Consider the following 6,264-nt stretch of genomic DNA (forward strand, 5'->3'; position numbering starts at 1 on the left):
AGGCGGGTCTGGGCAAGGGAAAGAGTGTCTCTCTAGTCAGTACCCTCCTTTCCCTGCTGCAGACCCACAGGCAGCCTGGTCCGCCTTGTCCTTACAGGCCCACAGCTGCCTGGCTTTGTACTTTCTAGGCAATGCACGCGCCTTCTTTGCATTCTCAAGGCCGCTGTTTAGTTTATGATCTATTACCCCTTACTTGGACTATTTCAGTAGACTTCTTACCAGATTGTTTTTAGTGTTTCTTTTTTAATTTTTTTGGTGGCACTGTGTCTTTGTTATTGTGCACAGGCCTTCTCTAGTTGCTGCAAGCGAGGCGGGCTACTCTTCAGGGCTGCTCTTCCTTGCTGCATGCAGGCTTCTCTTCCTGAGCAGCACGGGCTCTAGGCATGTGGGCTTCAGTAGTTGCAGCACATGAACTCAGTAGTTGTGGCGCACAGGCTTAGTTGCTCCATGGCATGTGGAATCTTCCTGGAGCAGGGATCGAACCTGTGTCCTCTGCATTGGCAAGGGGATTCTTAGCCACTGTACCACCAGGGAAGTCTTATTAGTGTTTCTTGACTCTAGTCTGTTCTGCCCAATACAGTTGGAAGAAGTTTCCCACATTACAGCCATCCTCGTGTTTTGTCACTTGCTACCTACAGTAGCTTTCTGTTGCTTAAAATATAAATTTAGCCTTTATTCCAGACTTTCCCTATGGTCACATAAAGCTCTTACCCTTGGCCACACACTGGAAACCTGGGAAGCTTTTAAAAGAGTCCTGATACCCATGCTTCACGCCCCACCAGTGAAATCCAGATCTCTGGAGTGAGACCTGAGACACTGTTTTTGTTTTTTGTCTTTTAAGCTGATAGGATTCTCAAGTACAGCCAGGGTTGAAAACCACTGTACTAGTCATTTATACATAAGAGTCTTGAGTTCTCATCAGTCTCTGTACATCATAGACATTCAGTGACTCTTCAGGACTGATCTCCTTTAGGATGGACTGGTTTGATCTCCTTGCTGTCCAAGGGACTCTCAAGAGTCTTCTCCAACACCACGGTTTGAAAGCATCAATTCTTTGGTGCTCAGCCTTCTTTATGGTCCATTTCTCACATCTGTACATGACTACTGGAAAAACCATAGCTTTGACTATACAGACCTTTGTTGGCAAAGTGATGTCTCTCCTTTTTAATATTCTGTCTAGATTTGTCATGGGTTTTCTTCCAAGGAGCAAGCATACTTTCACATACTCCTAATTAAATACCAAACCAGAGAGGAAGAAAAAAGCCTCTTAAACCTTATAATGCTCTCTTGGGTACCAGGCACTTTATGTGGGAAGCAATCCCTAGTGTGGCTGGTGTCATGATTGGTATGTGTTGCTTGAGAGGCAAGGGTTTCAACTTTCACTTGACACCTCAGAATTTGAAATCGTAATGCCTATCGCCTTTGATTGCTGTTCACTTCTTCTGGGTTTCAGTTACCCCAGTGGAGGAAATTTTTCCATGTCGGGGAGAGTGCGGGCTTAGTAGTTGCGGCCCACAGGCTCAGTTGCTCTGTGGTATATGGAATCCTCTTAGACCAGGGATCAAACCCACGTCCACTGTATTGGCAGGTGGGTTCTCAACCACTGGACCACCAGGGAAGTCCCCAAGGCTCATTTCTTTTTGTGAGGAGCTTTGCTCGGGCCACTGAGAGCAGTGAGTTCCAGTGTTTGGAACACTGGAACATTATCCTTTTGGGAGGAAGTACTAGACTGAACATGAAATATTTTGCTTCTAGGCCCAGATGTTCATTCACCAGCAAGTCACCTAACTTCCCAAACGTCTTAAAATCTATAAAGTGGGATCAGTCTAATATACCTACCTCAAATGATAAAATGAACTCCATATGTAACTCTGACAGTTGTAAAGATGCTGTGAAGACTTAACATACTTACTATTTGTATCTCTGGAAGTCTTAGAGTTGAGGTGCCCTTGCTTCTACCCATGAGACCTCTACCTGCTTCAGGTTCCTGCTAGAGGACTCATCAGACAGATTCATGTTGTTTATTACTAACTGGGCTTCAGCTCCAATTATCTTTTCTGGTCTGCTCTGATGTTCTGACCTGAAAAAACTGAAAACCTGAAGAACCAGAAGAAATACTCCAAATTTCCCCTCATTTTCCCTGAGACTCAGAGCAGAGCCAGGACCTAAAGAGATGGCACCATATCTTTTGTGTCTTGTTTCCACCCCCACTCTTTTTTAAAACTCGTTTTTAATTGGAGGATAATTGTTTTGTTGGTTTCTGCTGTACAACAACATGAGTCAACTATAAGTATAAATGTGTCCCCTCCCTCCTGAACCTCCCTCCTACCTCCCCCACCATCCCACTCCTCTAGGTTGTCACAGAGCCCTGAGCTGAGCTCCCTGTGGTATACAGCAGCTTCCCACTCACGCTCTGTTTTACACGTGGTATTGCATCTATGTCAGTGATGCTCTCTGAGTTCATCTCCCCTTCTCCTTCCCCTACTGTACCCACAAGTCCGTTGTCTGCATTTTTATTCCTGCTCTGTAAATAGGTTCTCCTTTGCCTATTGAGGAATACTTCAAGGCTGTATATTGTTCAAGGCTGCTTATTTAACTTACATGCAGAGTACATCATGGGAAATGCTGGGCTGGAAGAAGCACAAGCTAGAATCAAGATTGTCGGGAGAAATATCAATAACCTCAGATATGCAGACGACACCACCCTTATGGCAAAAAGTGAAGAGGAACTAAAAAGCCTCTTGATGGAAGTGAAAGAGGAGGGTGAAAAAGTTGGCTTAAAGCTCAACATTCAGAAAACTAAGATCATGGCATCTGGTCCCATCACTTCATGGGAAATAGATGGGGAAACTGGCAGACTTTATTTTTGGGGGCTCCAAAATCACTGCAGATGGTGACTGCAGCCATGAAATTAAAAGACGCTTACTCCTTGGAAGGAAAGTGATGACCAACCTAGACAGCATATTAAAAAACAGAGACATTACTTTGCCAACAAAGGTCCATCTAGTCAAGGCTGTGGTTTTTCTAGTGCTCATGTATGGACATGAGAGTTGGACGGTGAAGAAAGCTGAGTGTCAAAGAATTGATGCTTTTGAACTGTGGTGTTGGAGAAAACTCCTGAGAGTCCCTTGGACTGCAAGAAGATCCAACCAGTCCATCCTCAAGGAGATCAGTCCTGGGTGTTCATTGGAAGGACTGATGCTGAAGCTGAAACTCCAATACTTTGGCCACCTCATGCGAAGAGTTGACTCATTGGAAAAGACCCTGATGCTGGGAGGGATTGGGGGCAGGAGGAGAAGGGGATGACAGAGGATGAGATGGCTGGATGGCATCACCGACTCAATGGACATGAGTTTGAGTAAACTCCAGGAGTTGGTGATGGACAGGGAGGCCTGGCATGCTTCGATTCATGGGGTCACAAAGAGTCGGACACGACTGAGCGACTAAACTGAACTGAACTGAAATAGGTTCATCAGTACCATTTTTCTAGATTCCATACATATGCATTAATATAGGATACTTGTTTTTCTGACTTGTGTAACAGGCTCTAGGTTCATCCACCTCACTACAGCTGACTCAAATTCATTCTTTTTTATAGCTGAGTAATATTCCTGTGTGTGTGTGTGTGTGTGTGTGTGTGTATACATACCACAACTTCTTTATCATTCTTCTGTTGATGGACATCTGGGTTGCTTCCATGTCCTGGCTATTGTAAATAGTGCTGCAGTGAACATTGGGGTATATGTGTCTTTGAATTATGGTTTCCTCAGGGTATAAGCCCAGTAGTGGGATTGCTGGGTCATATGGCAGTTTTATTCCTAGATTTTTTAAGGAATCTCCATACTGTTCTCCATAATGGCTGTATCAGTTTATATTCCCACCAACAGTGCAAGAGGGTTCTCTTTTCTCCACATCCTCTCCAGCATTTATTGTCAGATTTTTTGATGATGGCCATTCTAACCAGTGTGAGGTTATACTTCATTGTAGTTTGATTTGCATTTATTTAATAATAAGCAGTGTTGAGCATCTTTTCATGTGCTTGTTGGCCATCTGTATGTCTTTGGAGAAATGTCTGTTTAGGTCTTCCACCCATTTTTTGATTAGGTTGTTTGTTTTTCTGATATTGAGCTACATGAGCTGCTTGTATATTTTGGAGATTAATCCTTTGTCAGTTGTTTCATTTGCAATTATTTCTTCCATTCTGAGTGTTGTCTTTTCATCTTATTTATAGTTTCCTTTGCTCTGCAAAAGCTTTTAAGTTTAGTCAGGTCCCATTTGTTTATTTTTGTTTTTATTTTCATTACTCTACAATGTAGGTCAAAGAGGATCTTGTTGTGACTTATTTCAAAGTGTTCTGCCTATGTTTTCCTCTAAGAGCTTTATAGTTTCTGGTCTTACAGTGTTACAAAGTGTTCTGATTTCATTCTTTTATATGTAGCTGTCTTGTTTTCCCAGAACCACTTATCGAAGAGCTTGTCTTTTCTCCACTGCATATTCTTGCCTCCTTTGTCAAAGATAAGGTGCCCATAGGTGTGTGGGTTTATCTCTGGGCTTTTTGTCTTGTTCCATTGAGCTATATTTCTTTTTGTGCCGGTACCGTACTGCCTTAATTGCTGTGTGCTTTAGTTGCTCTGTTGTGTCCGACTCTTTGCTACCCCATGGACTGTGGCCCACCAGGCTCCTCTGTCCATGGGATTTTTCAGGCAAGAATACTGGAGTGGGTAGCCATTCCCTTCTCCAGGGGATCTTCCTGACCCAGGAATTGAACCCAAGTCTCCTGCACTGCAGTTGGATTCTTTACCGATTGAGTCACCAGGGAAGCTCCCATCTTGATTACTATAGCTTTGTATTAATAGTATAGCCTGAAGTCAGAAAGGTTGATTCCTCCAGCTCTGTTTTTCTTTCTCAAGATGCCTTTGGCTATTTGGGGTCTTTTGTGTTTTCATACACATTGTAAAATTTTTTATTCTAGTTCTGTGAAAATACCATTGGTAATTTGGTAGGATTTGCATTGAATCTGTAGATTGCTTTAGGTAGTGTAGTCATTTTCACAATATTGATTCTTCCAATCCAAGAACATGATATATCTCTCCGTCTGTTTGTGTTGTTTTTTATTTCTTTCATCAGCGTCTTTTGGTTTTCTGCATATAGACCTTTGGTTTCTTTCAGTTCAGTTCAGTCGCTCAGTCGTGTCCGACTCTTTGTGACCCCATGAACTGCAGCACGCCAGGCCTCCCTGTCCTTCCCCAACTCCCAGAGTCTACCCAAACCTATGTCCATCGAGTTGGTGATGCCATCCAGCCATCGCATCCTCTGTCGTCCCCTTCTCCTCCTGCCCCCAATCCTTCCCAGCATTAGGGTCTTTTCCAGTGAGTCAACTCTTCGCATGAGGTGGCCAGAGTATTGGAGTTTCAGCTTCAGCATCAGTCCTTCCAATGAACACCCAGGACTGATCTCCTTGAGGATGGACTGGTTGAATCTCCTTGCAGTCCAAGGGACTCTCAAAAGTCTTCTTCAACACCACAGTTCAAAAGCATCAATTCTTTGGCACTCAGCTTTCTTCACAGTCCAACTCTCACATGAGCACTGGAAAAACCATAGCCTTGACTAGACAGACCTTTGCTGGCAAAGTAGTCTTTTAATATGCTGTCTAGGTTGGTCATCACTTTCCTTCCAAGGAGTAAGCGTCTTTTAATTTCATGGCTGCAGTCACTATCTGCAGTGAATTTGGAGCTCAAAAAATAAAGTCTGACACTGTTTCCACTGTTTCCCCATCTATTTGCTATGAAGTGATGGGACCAGATGCCATGATCTTAGTTGAGCTTGGTTTCTTTAGGTACATTTATTCCTAGGTATTTTATTCTTTTTGTTGCAGTGGTGAATGGGGTTATTTTCTTAATTTCCTTTTAAGATTTTTTGTTGTTAGTGTGTAGGAATGCAAGGGATTTCTGTGTATTAATTTTGTATCCTGCAATTTTACTGACTTCACTGATCTAGTAATTTTCTGGTGGCATCTTTAAGGTTTTCTCTTCATAGTATCATGTCATGTGCAGAGTTTTATTTTTTCTTCCACCCAACTTTTGTTTGAACCTCCCACTTTTGTTGTTCCAACTACTTCTTGAGGTGAAAGAATAGGAGGAGAACTTTGACCCTCTTGACAGATGTCTTTATTTCTTAATCCAAGGTTGAATTTTTTGTTAACCTTTGCCTACTTGGGGTCAGAAGTGGACCTCAACGCTTGTAAGATATGCCCAGTATCATTCA

This window comes from Cervus elaphus, chromosome 11 (assembly GCF_910594005.1).
Source record: "Cervus elaphus chromosome 11, mCerEla1.1, whole genome shotgun sequence".
Lineage (NCBI taxonomy): Eukaryota > Metazoa > Chordata > Mammalia > Artiodactyla > Cervidae > Cervus > Cervus elaphus.